This window comes from Oncorhynchus keta, chromosome 6 (assembly GCF_023373465.1).
Source record: "Oncorhynchus keta strain PuntledgeMale-10-30-2019 chromosome 6, Oket_V2, whole genome shotgun sequence".
NCBI classification, from domain to species: Eukaryota; Metazoa; Chordata; class Actinopteri; order Salmoniformes; family Salmonidae; genus Oncorhynchus; species Oncorhynchus keta.
In genome coordinates, this window is record NC_068426.1 from 5,158,674 (window position 1) to 5,176,033 (window position 17,360).

A 17,360-nucleotide genomic window follows, 5' to 3' on the forward strand; every position below is an offset into this window, starting at 1 on the left:
CGAATGAGTTAAATGTTTTTTTTTAATAGAAATACTTAAGAAATTGTGTTCCATTAATTTATTTGAATAGTACAGTCTTGGAACAAGTAACAAAACAGAAAAAGTTGTGCTATTAAAAGATAGGCGTCTTTGACAGAGTGCTTGTCAATTTACCGTAACATACGACCACATGCGCACACCTATTTGTACATTTGTAGAACGACAAAGCCCAAGTGACTGATGATTTATTTGTTTGAAGAATCAACTATTAATATACCATCACTATATACAGAAAATGTAGGGTAGCGATAACTTTTTTCCATGACATTACACTAGAAGTAAAGTGTGCAGTGATTTGCAGAATGTATGTTGCTTTGCTCTCATGCATGTATAAAGTCATCTCATGCATTTGTAAGGTCAGAATGTACAGTGCATTCATAAAGTATTCACACCCCCTTAACCTTTTCCACATTTTGTTGTTAACAGCCTGAATTTAAAATAGATTAGATTGAGATGTTGTGTCACTGGCCTGTTACACACTATACCCCCTTAAGTGGTGAGAATACGTTCAGAAGGTGCTGTACATTCCCTTGCTCTCATTCATTTGAGGTTATTGATTAATTGATCAAAAAATCCCCAATAGCCTTTTCCTCTACAATGTGCTGAGGTTTGCTCTCTGGAGCAGATAGGACAGTGCAGATAGGTCAGTGCAGATAGGTCAGTGCAGATAGGTCAGTGCAGATAGGTCAGTGCAGATAGGTCAGTGCAGATAGGTCAGTGCAGATAGTGCAGATTGGTCAGTGCAATAGGCAGTATTTGACCAGGGCCCATAACAAGTAGTGCACTATGTAGTGCAGGTGTCTCTAACCAATGATGTATGTAAACCCTGGATAGCTGATGCTGTGTATTGGCAATTGAGAGGCATTGAAGCCACCGGGCGGCCATGTTGTCTCTCCCCACTAGGAGCAGTCCTCTATAGGAAAGAATGGAATTCTACACTATTTCATTTAAATGTTTGAAGGACAAAATTACATGTATTTAAAATAAGTTTTTGTTGTTGTAGAGGGGACAGTAACATCAGTACTCTTAATAAATAAATAAAATACTTTGAGGAAAATGTTTTTGTCAGTCGTTTAGGGTTTATACCAGTTAGGGGAAGTGATGAGTGATGAGGTCTACAGCAGAGTCTCACATCTCAATCGCTGGTTGAAAACTGTTTTCTGACACTCCCAAACAATAGAATGTGTAGATAATTGGCCCTCTTTCTGGGACATCCACAAACAGGACCAGTCCTGGCCTGACGAACTCCATCCTAGCATGAGGGGTGCTCTCATCTCATCTACGAACATAGACTGTTAGCCAGCCTGACAGCTTAGTGGAGTTCACTAGCACAGTGTGCCACTAGCACAGTCAGTGTAGTCAGCTCAGCTATCCCCATCTGTGCCTCGACCTAGGTTGGGCAAAACTAAACATGGCGGTGTTCATTTTAGCAATCTCACTGGAATAAAGGCTACTTAATGTTAGAACCCTCACTTCCAAGGCAGTTATAGTCAATGACCTAATCACTGATCATAATCTTGATGTGATTGGCCTGACTGAAACATGGCTTAAGCCTGATGAATTTACTGTGTTAAATGAGGCCTTACTTCTTGGTTACACTAGTGACCATATCCCCCGAGCGTCCCGAGGAGGTGTTGCTAACATTTACGATAGCAAATTTTAATTTCCAAAAAAACATAATATTTTCGTCTTTTGAACTTCTAGTCATGAAATCTATGCAACCTACTCAATCTCTTTTTATAGCTACTGTTTACAGGCCTCCTGGGCAGTATACAGCATTTCTCACTGAGTTCCCTGAATTCCTATTAGACCTTGTAGTCATGGCAGATTATATTCTAATTGTTGGTGACTTTAATATCCACATGTAAAAGTCCACAGACCCACTCCAAAAGGCTTTTAGAACCATCATGGACTCAGTGGGTTTGTCCAACATGTCTCTGGACCTACTCACTGCCCCAGTCATACTCTGGACCTAGTTTTGTCCCGTGGAACAAATGTTGTGGATCTTAATGTTTTTCCTCATAATCCTGGACTATCGGACCACCATTTTATTACGTTTGCAATCGCAACAAATAATCTGCTCAGACCCAAACCAAGGATCATCAAATGTCGTGCTATAAATTCTCAGACAACCCAAAGATTCCTAGATCCCCGTCATCTACCCAAGGATGTCAGAGTACAAAAATCAGTTAACCACCTAATTGAGGAACTCAATTTAAACCTCGCGCAATACCCTAGATGCAGTCGCACCCCTAAAAGCAAAAAACATTTGTTTTTAGAAACTTGCTCCCTGGTACACAGAAAATACCCGAGCTCTGAAGCAAGCTTCCAGAAAATTGAAACGGAAATGGCGCCATACCAAACTGGAAGTCTTCCGACTAGCTTGGAAAGACAGTACCGTGTCGTATCTAAGAGCTCTTACTGCTGCTACACCAAACTGGAAGTCTTCCGACTAGCTTGGGAAGACAGTACCGTGTCGTATCTAAGAGCTCTTACTGCTGCTACACCAAACTGGAAGTCTTCCGACTAGCTTGGAAAGACAGTACCGTGCCGTATCGAAGAGCCCTCACTGCTGATCGACCATCCTATTTTTACAACTTAATTGAGGAAAATAAGAACAATCCCAAATGTATTTTTGATACTGTCGCAAAGCTAACTAATAAGCAGCATTCCCCAAGAGAGGATGGCTTTCACTTCAGCAGTGATAAATTCATGAACTTTTTTGAGGAAAAGATCATGATCATTAGAAAGCAAATTACGGACTCCTCTTTTAAATCTGCGTATTCCTCCAAAGCTCAGTTGTCCTGAGTCTGCACAACTCTGCCAGGACCTAGGATTAAGGGAGACACGTGTTTTAGTACTATATCTCTTGACATATTTCTGAAAATAATCATGGCCTCTAAACCTTCAAGCTGCATACTGGACCCTATTCCAACTAAACTACTGAAAGAGCTGCTTCCTGTGCTTGGCCCTCCTATGTTGAACATAATAAACGTCTCTCTATCCACCGGATGTGTACCAAACTTACTAAAAGTGGCAGCAATAAAGCCTCTCTTGAAAAAGCCAAACCTTGACCCAGAAAATAGTCCTGCCGTACATACCCACACGTACGCTACGGTCACAAGACGCTCTTTACTGTCCCTAGAACTTCTTTGGAAACAGCTGGAGGCAGGGCTTTCTCCTGTATTTTTATGGAATGGTTCTGCCGACCCATTTGAGAGACGCAGACTCGGTCTCAACCTTTAAGTCTTTATTGAAGCCTCATCACTTCAGTAGGTCCAATGATTGAGTGTCGTCTGGCCCAGGGGTGTGAAGGTGAACGGAAAGGCACTGGAGCAACGAACCGCCATTGCTATCTCTGTCTGGCCGGTTCCCCTCTCTCCACTGGGATTCTCTGCCTCTAACCCTATTACAGGGGCTGAGTCACTGGCTTGCTGGTGCTCTGCCATGTCGTCCCTAGGAGGGATGCGTCACTTGAGTGGGTTGAGTCACTGACGTGATCTTCCTGTCTGGGTTGGCCCCCCCCCCTTGGGTTGCTGTCCCTGCAGCTTCTCTTCTGCCATAACTTGTTGCCTCATAAGACTAAATAAAGTCATTATTCAGTAAAGTAGTGCTCACCAGAACAGTGTCTTACAGTGTTAGAATGAATGCGTAATAATTATTAGTAATCTAGTTAACACTGGTAATGTTGTCTGTTTCGTTTAGGGACCCGCGGGAGAAAACTCATTGACTCCAAAAACAGTGGAAAGATTTTTGATGTGCAAAAATGTTCAAATGTTATCAGTTTGACCGGTTTTAAGTAAATGAAAGACTATGAAAATGTCGAAACCTATTTCTGATAAGACTTCGGGGAGTTTTGGGTGTATTATTTTATGTGGTTGAAATACTGTCTGCCTGCTTAACAGTGTCAAAAGATAACACATTACACGCACATTCACATTTTCTAAAGAAATCATATTTCTCCACTCCTGTTCCAGAGACAAAATGAACATGTGTTGTATAATTGAACTGAAAGAAATATAAAATTGTACAGGAATTTATATTATATTACGTTACAGGTGATAGAATATAGGCCTACGCTCAGTGTCCATATTTCAGTTACTATTCCATTTAACCCATATGAATTTAAATGAGGAAAAGTCTGTTTATTCATGGTTACAGGGATACTCATGAGTGGGATATCAAAGGTGCATGTAAACAGCCTATCCCGAGTAAGACCTTAAGCGGGATATGAGCTACTATCCGGAATACTGTGTGCATGGTCAGTGATGCAGTAGGTTGAGAACAGGGCCCTTACAGTGAAGCAGTAGGCTGAGAATAGGGCCCTTACAGTGAAGCAGTAGTTTGAGAATAGGGCCCTTACAGTGAAGCAGTAGGTTGAGAATAGGGCCCTTACAGTGAAGCAGTAGGCTGAGAACAGGGCCCTTACAGTTAAGCAGTAGGCTGAGAACAGGGCCCTTACAGTTAAGCAGGAGGCTGAGAATAGGGCCCTTGCAGTGAAGCAGTAGGCTGAGAAATCCTTACAGTGAAGCAGTAGGTTGAGAATAGGGCCCTTGCAGTGAAGCAGTAGGTTGAGAAATCCTTACAGTGATGCAGTAGGTTGAGAATAGGTCCCTTGCAGTGAAGCAGTAGGCTGAGAACAGGGCCCTTACAGTGAAGCAGGAGGCTGAGAATAGGGCCCTTACAGTGAAGCAGTAGGTTGAGAATAGGGCCCTTACAGTGAAGCAGTAGGTTGAGAATAGGGCCCTTACAGTGAAGCAGTAGGCTGAGAATAGGGCCCTTACAGTGAAGCAGTAGGTTGAGAATAGGGCCCTTACAGTGAAGCAGTAGGCTGAGAACAGGGCCCTTACAGTAGGTTGAGAACAGGGCCCTTACAGTGAAGCAGTAGGTTGAGAATAGGGCCCTTACAGTGAAGCAGTAGGTTGAGAACTCCTTACAATGATGCAGTAGGTTGAGAACTCCTTACAGTGAAGCAGTAGGTTGAGAATAGGGCCCTTACAGTGAAGCAGTAGGTTGAGAATAGGGCCCTTACAGTGAAGCAGTAGGCTGAGAATAGGGCCCTTACAGTGAAGCAGTAGGTTGAGAATAGGGCCCTTACAGTGAAGCAGTAGGCTGAGAACAGGGCCCTTACAGTAGGTTGAGAACAGGGCCCTTACAGTGAAGCAGTAGGTTGAGAATAGGGCCCTTACAGTGAAGCAGTAGGTTGAGAACTCCTTACAATGATGCAGTAGGTTGAGAACTCCTTACAGTGATGCAGTAGGTTGAGAACTCCTTACAATGAAGCAGTAGGTTGAGAATAGGGCCCTTGCAGTGAAGCAGTAGGCTGAGAATAGGGCCCTTCCAGTGAAGCAGTAGGTTGAGAATAGGGCCCTTACAGTGAAGCAGAAGGTTGAGAATAGGGCCCTTACAGTGAAGCAGTAGGCTGAGAACAGGGCCCTTACAGTGAAGCAGTAGGCTGAGAATAGGGCCCTTACAGTGAAGCAGTAGGTTGAGAATAGGGCCCTTGCAGTGAAGCAGTAGGTTGAGAATAGGGCCCATACAGTGAAGCAGTAGTTTGAGAATAGGGCCCTTACAGTGAAGCAGAAGGTTCAGAATAGGGCCCTTGCAGTGAAGCAGTAGGCTGAGAATAGGGCCCTTACAGTGAAGCAGTAGGTTGAGAATAGGGCCCTTACAGTGAAGCAGTAGGTTGAGAATAGGGTCCTTACAGTAAAGCAGTAGGTTGAGAATAGGGCCCTTGCAGTGAAGCAGTAGGTTGAGAACTCCTTACAATGATGCAGTAGGTTGAGAACTCCTTACAGTGGTGCAGTAGGTTGAGAACTCCTTATACAATGAAGCAGTAGGTGGAGAATAGGGCCCTTGCAGTGAGGCAGTAGGCTGAGAATAGGGCCCTTACAGTGAAGCAGTAGGTTGAGAATAGGGCCCTTCTAGTGAAGCAGTAGGTTGAGAACTCCTTACAATGATGCAGTAGGTTGAGAACTCCTTACAGTGATGCAGTAGGTTGAGAACTCCTTACAATGAAGCAGTAGGTTGAGAATAGGACCGTTACAGTGAAGCAGTAGGTTGAGAATAGGGCCCTTGCAGTGAAGCAGTAGGTTGAGAATAGGGCCCTTACAGTGAAGCAGTAGGCTGAGAATAGGGCCCTTGCAGTGAAGCAGTAGGTTGAGAATAGGGCCCTTGCAGTGAAGCAGTAGGTTGAGAATAGGGCCCTTACAGTGAAGCAGTAGGCTGAGAATAGGGCCCTTACAGTGAAGCAGTAGGCTGAGAACAGGGCCCTTACAGTCACGCAGTAGGTTGAGAATAGGGCCCTTACAGTGAAGCAGTAGGCTGAGAACAGGGCCCTTACAGTGATGCAGTAGGTTGAGAACACCTTACAGTGATGCATTAGGTTGAGAACTCCTTACAGTGATGCATTAGGTTGAAAACTCCTTCCAGTGATGCAGTAGGTTGAGAACTCCTTACAGTGATGCAGTAGGTTGAGAACTCCTTACAGTGATGCAGTAGGTTGAGAACTCCTTACAGTGATGCAGTAGGTTGAAAACCCCTTACAGTGATGCAGTATGTTGAAAACCCATTGCAGTGATGCAGTAGGTTGAGAACTCCTTACAGTGATGCAGTATGTTGAAAACCCCTTACAGTGATGCAGAATGTTGAAAACCCCTTACAGTGATGCAGTAGGTAGAAAACCCCTTACAGTGATGCAGTAGGTTGAGAACTCCTTACAGTGATGCAGTAGGTTGAGAACTCCTTACAGTGATGCAGTAGGTTGAGAACACCTTACAGTGATGCATTAGGTTGAGAACTCCTTACAGTGATGCATTAGGTTGAAAACTCCTTCCAGTGATGCAGTAGGTTGAGAACTCCTTACAGTGATGCAGTAGGTTGAGAACTCCTTACAGTGATGCAGTAGGTTGAGAACTCCTTACAGTGATGCAGTATGTTGAAAACCCATTGCAGTGATGCAGTAGGTTGAAAACTCCTTCCAGTGATGCAGTATGTTGAAAACCCCTTACAGTGATGCAGTATGTTGAAAACCCCTTACAGTGATGCAGTAGGTTGAGAACTCCTTACAGTGATGCAGTAGGTTGAGAACTCCTTACAGTGATGCAGTAGGTTGAAAACCCCTTACAGTGATGCAGTATGTTGAAAACCCCTTACAGTGATGCAGTATGTTGAGAACTCCTTACAGTGATGCAGTAGGTTGAGAACTCCTTACAGTGATGCAGTAGGTTGAGAACTCCTTACAGTGATGCAGTATGTTGAAAACCCATTGCAGTGATGCAGTAGGTTGAAAACTCCTTCCAGTGATGCAGTATGTTGAAAACCCCTTACAGTGATGCAGTATGTTGAAAACCCATTGCAGTGAAGTTGAGAACAGGCCTGGTTATTTCACTGATATGTTCAAAATAACTTCAATAGCCGAAATGCAAAACAAGCATGTATGCATTGTGAAAGAACAGAACACGTTTTAACATATATTTTTTCCTGCCATGAAAGGGCATGAACAAGTGGATGTTTTCTTTTCAAGTGCTATGTCAGGGCGATTGCAGGCCAGCAGAGGCAGCAAATATTTTTGATATCTCAGATTGTTTTGGAAATTACCTACACATAAACATCTGTATCACACACGTTTAGTTGTTGTTGTTGTTGTTGTTGTTATCGAAGATCATGATTAAAGTGACCCTTTCAGTCTTGTTTTAGACCTGTACATGCCTTCTGTAAGACCCTATGACCTGTGAACCAGACCTGTACATGCCTTCTGTAAGACCCTATGACCTGTGAACCAGACCTGTACATGCCTTCTGTAAGACCCTATGACCTGTGAACCAGACCTGTACATGCCTTCTGTAAGACCCTATGACCTGTGAACCAGACCTGTACATGCCTTCTGCAAGACCCTATGACCTGTGAACCAGACCTGTACATGCCTTCTGCAAGACCCTATGACCTGTGAACCAGACCTGTACATGCCTTCTGTAAGACCCTATGACCTGTGAACCAGACCTGTACATGCCTTCTGTAAGACCCTATGACCTGTGAACCAGACCTATACATGCCTTCTGTACGACCCTATGACCTGTGAACCAGACCTGTACATGCCTTCTGCAAGACCCTATGACCTGTGAACCAGACCTGTACATGCCTTCTGTACGACCCTATGACCTGTGAACCAGACCTGTACATGCCTTCTGTACGACCCTATGACCTGTGAACCAGACCTGTACATGCCTTCTGTAAGACCCTATGACCTGTGAACCAGACCTGTACATGCCTTCTGTAAGACCCTATGACCTGTGAACCAGACGTGATACAGACAACATCTTGGTGTCATCGGTGGCGAAAGTAGATATAATTTCTTCCCGATATGGGTACTCCTATATATGTGCACACGCTAGAATATGAAATACTATTTTTCACATTAATTTATTAATCATAAAAAAATATTAATATAATAATAATATAATTATAAAATATTAATATAATTCATAATAAAATTATAAAATATTAATATAATTCACAATAAAACATTAATATCTCAAAACTACCATTTTTGCTTGAGCTTATTTTTAAGCAATATACTCTTAATTATATGACATTATAGGTCAATAACCAATCACAGCCCTCTTTTATAATTGCACATTCAGCAAATCACCAGCAGATGCAGCTCCCTTTGGATCCATTTTCCCATTCACTGTATTGGTGGTGCTCATAACATGTATCAGAACTTTAGAATGAGCAGAGTCCAGCCCAGTCTGTAAATGTGATGTATTTGTTGAGTATTGTTCTAAACAATAGCATGGACAAACACTAGTATCATCCAAATCAATCAATCATAGCACGTTTTTTCCAGATAAAATAGTTGGTAGAGCATGTCGCTTGTAACGCCAGGATAGTGGGTTCGATTCCCGGGACCACCCATACGTAGAATGTATGCACACATGACTGTAAGTCGCTTTGGATAAAAGCGTCTGCTAAATGGCATATATTATTATTATTATTATTAAAAAATGTTAAAAGGACTATATATATATTCCTAAAACATCAATTAAAAATTATACTATTGCTGCTTCCTGTTGTCATTGTCACGCCTTGGTCTTAGTATTTTGTGTTTTCTTTATTATTTGTTCAGGCCAGGGTGTGACATGGGGTTATTGTATTGTCGTATTGGGGTTTTTGTAGGCATTGGGATTGTGGTTGATTAGGGGTGTGTCTAGTATAGGCTTGGCTGCCTGAGGCGGTTCTCAATCAGAGTCAGGTGATTCTTGTTGTCTCTGATGGGGAACCGTATTTAGGTAGCCGGGGTTTCACTTTGTATTTCGTGGGTGATTGTTCCTGTCTCTGTGTAGTGTTCACCAGATAGGCTGTAATTAGGTTCACGTTCCGTTTGTTGTTTTGCTTTTGTATTAAGTTATTTCATGTATCGCTCTTCGTTTATTAAAGACATGAGTAACTACCACGCTGCATTTCGGTCCGACTCTCTTTCTACAAACGAAGAACGCCGTTACAGTCATGGCTTTTTGATTCATGGCCGAGTGTCAAAAGCCGAGTTTCAGATGTCCAAATTCATAATTCATATGCTGAAATAAGTGGTGATATTTTATAGACCAATAGAGAAAAGTTACTCACAACACACTTGTTTCAGATGTCCAAATTCATAATAAATATGCTGAAATATGTGGTGATATTTAAAGACCAATAGAGAAAAGTTACTCACAACACAAGTCACACTTGTGTTCTGACTACTTGTAATTTTGCGAAATTTGTACCTTCTAAACTGAACATGCAGTACTATTTACCAAGCGGTCACTCATGACTGAATATGATTATTCTACTGTAATCAATAGCTCGAGCAAATTAAATCACTCGCATCAATAATGTATTGAAATCAATGCAATTGGAAGCATAACCGTTGCGACACCTACTGTTTGAGATTCTCTAACAGACAAACCTCAATGAACTTGTGTATACTATAATACATGTGTCTGTCGATAGATGACAACCTGTCATAGCCATTTATCAACGCATACTGAACAAAAATATAAACTCAACGTGTAATGTGTTGGTCACATTTTTCATGAGTTGAAATAAAAGATCCCAGAAATGTTCAATAAAGCGGCTTACGAAAGTATTCACCCCCCCTTGGCATTTTTCCCATTTTGTTGCCTTACAACCTGGAATTAAAATAGATTTTTGGTGGGTTTGTATCATTTGATTTCCACAACTTACCACTTTGAAGACGCAAAATATTTGTTATTGTGAAACAAACAAGAAATAAGACAAAAGTACTTGAGCGTGCATAACGATTCACCCACCCCCCAAAGGCAATACTTTGTAGAGCCACCTTTTGCATCAATTACAGCTGTATTGAGGTCTGGGCTTTGACAAGGCCATTCCAAGACATTTAAATGTTTCCCCTTAAAACCACTCAAGTGTTGCTTTAGTAGTACGCTTATGGTTATTGTCCTCCTGGAAGGTAAACCTCTGTCCCAGTCTCACATTTCTGGAAGACTGAAACAGGTTTCCCTCAGGAATTTCCCTCTATTTAGTGCTATCCATCATTTCTTCAATTCTGACCAATTTCACAGTCCCTGCCGATGAAAAACATCCAACATGCTTCACTGTGGGGGATGGTGTTCTCAGGGTGATGAGAGGTGTTGGGTTTGCGCCAAATATAGTGTTTCCTTGATGGCCAAAAAGCTCACGTTTAGTCTCATCTGACCAGAGTACCTTATTCCATATGTTTGGGGAGTCTCCCACATGCCTTTTGGCGAACACCAAACGTGTTTGCTTATTTTTTTCCTTTAAGCAATGGCTTTTTTTCTGGCCACTCTTCCGTAAAGCCCAGCTCTGTGGAGTGTACGGCTTAAAGTGGTCCTATGAACAAGATATTCCAATCTCCGCTGTGGAGCTTTGCAGCTCCTTCAGGGTTATCTTTGGTCTCTTTGTTGCCTCCCTGATTAATGCCCTCCGTTTTCCATTTTTTTAATAATGGATTTATCGGTGCTCCGTGGAATGTTAAAGTTTATTATATTTTACAACCCAACCCTGATCTGTACTTCTCCACAACTTTGTCCCTGACCTGTTTGGAGAGCTCCTTGGTCTTCATGGTACCACTTGCTTAGTGGTGTTGCAGACTCTGGGGCCTTTCAGAACATGTGTATATATACTGAGATCATGTGACAGATCATGTGCTACTTAGATTGCACACAGGTGAACTTTATTTAACTAATTATGTGACTTCTGGAGGTAATTGGTTGCACCAGATCTTATTTAGGGGCTTCATAGCAAAGAGGGGTGAGTTTATATGCACACACCACTTTTCTGTTTTTTTTTTAAACACATATATTTTTTTCATATTACATTTCACCAATTTTGACAATTTTTTAGTATGTCCATTACATTAAATCCAAATAAAAATCTATTTCAATTACAGGTTGTAATGCAACAAAATAGGAAAAATGCCAAGGGAGTGAATACATTCAGAAGGCACTGTATGCACAAAAAGCTTATTTCTCTTAAATGTTGTGCACACATTTGTTTACATCCCTGTTAGTGAGCATTTCTCATTTTCCAAGATAATCCATCCACCTGACAGGTGTGGTATAGCAAGAAGCAGATTAAACAGCATCATCATTACACAGGTGCACCTTATGCTGGGGACAATGAAAGGCCACTCTAAAATGTGCAGTTTTGTCACACAACACAATGCCACAGATGTCTCATGTTTTGAGGAAGTGTGCAATTGGCATGCTGACTAAAATAATGTCCACCAGAGCTGTTGTCAGAGAATTCTATGTTAATTTCTCTACCGTAAGCCACCTCCAACATCATTTTTGAGGAATCTGGCAGTACTTCCAACCGACCTCACAAACACAGACCACGTGTAACCATGCCAACCCAGGACCACCACATCCGGCTTCTTCGTCTGCAGCATCATCTGAGACCAACCACCCGGAAAACTGATGAAACTGATGCCCTGCCCAGTAATGAGAAATCCATAGATTAGGGCCTAATGAATGTATTTCAAATAACTGATTACCTTATATGAACTGTAACTTAGTAAAATCGTTGAAAATTGTTGCATGTTGCGTTTTATATTTTTCTTCAGTATGTATCTCTGTGAGAAAATCATTTTGGTAAATTGCCAATATGGAAAATGAAACAACGTTTTTTTTTAATGGATCATTTCAACCAATCACCACCTCGATAGCGATAGGGGTCGTTGGCTTTCATTTGAATGATAGCTTAACCCTCAAATTCATAAATGTGAGGCTGAAAGGTATTTATGAGAGGAGCGCAGGATTTGTTTTCTAGCCACCGTGGTCTGAAAATAACAAGCTGACAGTCATTACAGTTTGGCGCTTATGACAGTCACATGTTCTGTCCATCATAGGGAAATTAGCGTAATATGAATCAAATATTATTTGACAAAAGAGCTGAATACAACAGGTGTACATTTACATTTACATTTAAGTCATTTAGCAGACGCTCTTATCCAGAGCGTGTAGACTTTACCATCAAATGCTTACTTACTAAACACTACAGTGTTTTAAGAAAGTAGTTAAATAAACAAACGTTTTTTTTTTTTAAGTACAATAAAATAACATTAATGAGGCTATATACAGGGGGTACCGGTACAAAGTCAATATGAGGGGTACAGGTTAGTCAAGGTCATTGAGGTAATATTCACATGTACAGTCGAAGTCGGAAGTCTATATACACCTCAGCCAAATACATTTAAACTCAGTTTTTCACAATTCCTGACATTTAATCCTCGTAAAAATTCCCTGTCTTAGGTCAGTTAGGATCACCACTTTATTTTAACAATGTGATATGTCAGAATAATGGTATAGAGAATGATTTATTTCAGTTTTTGTTTTTTTCATCACATTCCCAGTGGGTCGGAAGTTTACATACACTCAATCAGTATTTGGTAGCATTGCCTTTAAATACTTTAACTTGGGCCAAACATCTCGATTTCTTTAGATTTTTCCATGATGTCAAGCAAAGAGGCATTGAGTTTCAAGGTCGGCCTTGAAATACATCCACAGGTACACCTCCAATCAACTCAAATGATGTCAACTAGCCTATCAGAAGCTTCTAAAGCCATGACATCATTTAATATAATTTTCCAAGCTGTTTAAAGACACAGTCAACTTGGTGTATGTTAACTTCTGACCCACTGGAATTGTGATAAAGGGAATTCTAAGTGAAATAATCTGTAAACAATTGTTGGAAGAATTACTTGTGTCATGTCCTAACCGACTTGCCAAAACTATAGTTTGTTAACAAGAAATGTGTGGAGTGGTTGAAAAACAAGTTTAAATGACTCCAACCTAAGTGTATGTAAACTTCCGACTTCAACTGTAGGTAGGGGTGAAGTGACTATGCATAGATAATAAACAGCGAGTAGCATTAACGTAAAACAATGAGGGGGGGTGCAATGCAAATGCAGCAGTCTTATGGCTTGGGGGTAGAAACTGTTAAGAAGCCTTCTGGACCTGGACTTGGCGCTCCAGTACCACTTGCCGTGCAGTAGCAGAGGGAACAGTCTATGATTAGGGTGGCTAAAATAGTTCACAGTGTCAAAATAATTCTACGTTTCCATTTAGGATGATAGTAAATGAATCACAATCACAGATGAAATTCCTATGTGAGAATTACCAGAACAATCTGAGATACTAAATGTATTTTCCGCCTACGCAGGTATGGAATCGCCCATAGGGATTGTGATTGGTATGGCAATCTATTTGAGAGTATGTGTGAGGTAGACCTAGAGAGTGAGATTGTTGGAGACAGTACAGAGAGAGGTGAGAGAGAGAGCGAGAGAGAGAGAGAGAGAGAGAGAGAGAGAGAGAGACATGCAGGGAGTGGGAGCAGACTCATGATAATGATTCAGCACTGCCCCCCACACAAGCATGCACAAGCACGTACAGTACGCAGGGAGGAGATGAGTGGACCATCACTTTGGAGAGAGAGAGAGAGAGAGAGAGAGAGAGAGAGGAGAGAGAGAGAGAGAGAGAGAGAGAGAGAGAGAGAGAGAGAGAGAGAGAGAGTGTGTGTGGGTGGTGAGAAACAGCCTTGTCACAGCCTCTCAGAGTTACCATGCCATTGGAGAGACATTCTAGAACACAGAGAACCAGCACCAGTTCCATTCGGTTCACAGAGTGCGACACTCTTCCATTCCTTTGAAACACACATGCTATAAATGATTGAAAATAGGGATTGTATTACAGTATGTTATTGTTACCAGTGGACCTAGAAACAGTTCTGCACGAGGAGCTAAAGTTATCTAACAACACAGGCAAATACACACTGTTGTTACCTGTAGCTTTTCCTAGAGTAGGGCAGGTTTGCATGGCCTCATATTCAAATATCAACTATAGCCCTGTTGAATACACATCAAACAAGCAGGCAGTGGAAATTATGCAAAGATAGAGAGAGAGTGTTTTGTGTAACATCAAAAGGTGATTGTGTGTCGTTGGCACAATCAAGGTTTTTTTTTCCAGCACACGGTCGGTTGAAGTGTGTTTTTTTTCTTGTAATCTGTGTGTTATCATCTGTATCTCAAGACCACCATCAAATACCCTCCAGCTCCATAGGTCTGGGCCTGCATTCACAAAGGGTCTCAGAGTAGGAGTGCTGATCCAAGATCAGCCCCCCCCTCTCCATTCATTATAATCTGCAAAACTGATCAGCATTCCTACTTTGAGGCGATAGGCCTACATATGGGCCCTAATGTTCCTGTTAACCCCATACCGTGTATGTGATTGATTGTGTTGTAAGACACGTGTTCTAATGTTCCTGTTAACCCCATACCGTATAAGTGATTGATTGTGTTGTAAGACACGTGTTCTAATGTTCCTGTTAACCCCATACCGTATAAGTGATTGATTGTGTTGTAAGACACGTGTTCTAATGTTCCTGTTAACCCCATACCGTGTATGTGATTGATTGTGTTGTAAGACACGTGTTCTAATGTTCCTGTTAACCCCATACCGTATAAGTGATTGATTGTGTTGTAAGACACGTGTTCTAATGTTCCTGTTAACCCCATACCGTATAAGTGATTGATTGTGTTGTAAGACACGTGTTCTAATGTTCCTGTTAACCCCATACCGTATAAGTGATTGATTGTGTTGTAAGACACGTGTTCTAATGTTCCTGTTAACCCCATACCGTATAAGTGATTGATTGTGTTGTAAGACACGTGTTCTAATGTTCCTGTTAACCCCATACCGTATAAGTTGCTGATTGTGTTGTAAGACACGTGTTCTAATGTTCCTGTTAACCCCATACCGTATAAGTGATTGATTGTGTTGTAGGAGCTGGTCGTAAGACATGTGTTCCCTCCGTTCCAGAAGAGGCTGGTGGGCAGGACGCCTCATAGGAAAGGCTGGAATGGAGTTAGTGTGAATGGAGTTAGTGTGAATGGAGTTAGTGTGAATGGAGTTAGTGTGAATGGAGTTAGTGTGAATGGAGTTAGTGTGAATGGAGTTAGTGTGAATGGAGTTAGTGTGAATGGAGTTAGTGTGAATGGAGTTAGTGTGAATGGAGTTAGTGTGAATGGAGTTAGTGTGAATGGAGTTAGTGTGAATGGAGTTAGTGTGAATGGAGTTAGTGTGAATGGAGTTAGTGTGAATGGAGTTAGTGTGAATGGAGTTAGTGTGAATGGAGTTAGTGTGAATGGAGTTAGTGTGAATGGAGTTAGTGTGAATGGAGTTAGTGTGAATGGAGTTAGTGTGAATGGAGTTAGTGGTCACATGGAAACGGTGTGTTTTGATGCCATTCCAGTGACTCTGTTCCAGACATTACAATCAGCCCGTCCTCTGATTTACAGTTGGACTCCATTCCACTTCAAAGTCACAACCCAAGTGAAATAAGCTGGGTCCAATATTGGATAAGGGTTCATAAGGGTTCATAAGAGTTCATAAGGGTTCATAAGGGTTCATAAGAGTTCATAAGGGTTCATAAGGGTTCATAATTCCCATAAGGGTTCATCAGACACAAATCAAAGGAATTACGTCTAATATTCGCTGTGATGTTTCATTCATTATTGATTCAGTTCATAATGACATGTTATTGATTCAGTTCATAATGTCATGTTATTGATTCAGTTCATAATGTCATGTTATTGATTCAGTTCATAATGTCATGTTATTGATTCAGTTCATGACGACATGTTATTGATTCAGTTCATATTGACATGTTATTAATTTAGTTCATATTGACATGTTATTGATTCAGTTCATATTGACATGTTATTGATTCAGTTCACGATGACATGTTATTGATTCAGTTCATAATGTCATGTTATTGATTCAGTTCATATTGACATGTTATTGATTCAGTTCATATTGACATGTTATTGATTCAGTTCATATTGACATGTTATTGATTCAGTTCATATTGACATGTTATTGATTCAGTTCACGACGACATGTTATTGATTCAGTTCATATTGTCATGTTATTGATTCAGTTCGCGACAACATGTTATTGATTCAGTTCATATTGACATGTTATTGATTCAGTTCACGATGTCATGTTATTGATTTAGTTCATAATGTCATGTTATTGATTCAGTTCATATTGACATGTTATTGATTTAGTTCGCGACAACATGTTATTGATTCAGTTCATAACATTTATTGATTCAGTTCATATTGACATGTTATTGATTCAGTTCACGACGACATGTTATTGATTCAGTTCATATTGTCATGTTATTGATTTAGTTCGCGACAACATGTTATTGATTCAGTTCGCGACAACATGTTATTGATTCAGTTCATATTGACATGTTATTGATTCAGTTCGCGACAACATGTTATTGATTCAGTTCACGATGACATGTTTCAATAACACAACGTTACATACACTAGTGGTCAGAAGCAGCTTTCCCGCTGTCAGCCGTCAGTTTGGAGTGGCTCCTACACAGCGAATTCTGTGTATCAACACAGACAGTGTTATATTAACACTGGGCCAGTGTGTACATGAGCCCACACTTTTCAGTATTATATTAACACTGTTCTTAGTGCTTGAACTGCACTGTTGGTTTAGGGCTTTTAATAAGTAAAGCATTTCACGCTAAGGTCTACACTTGTTGTATTCGGCGCATGTGACAAATACATTTTGATTTGATTTGACGAGGTACTTTGTCAGTGTCAAGGAAATGAACACTTTCAGTGTAATAAGAGCTTATATTATATTTTTTATACTAGGAAGTCTATACAGTTTGAAACAATGGTATTATGCAATAGCATGTGCCATTTTTAACTACTATATTATAATAACCCTCAAAATTCTGGTTACTTTCTCCAA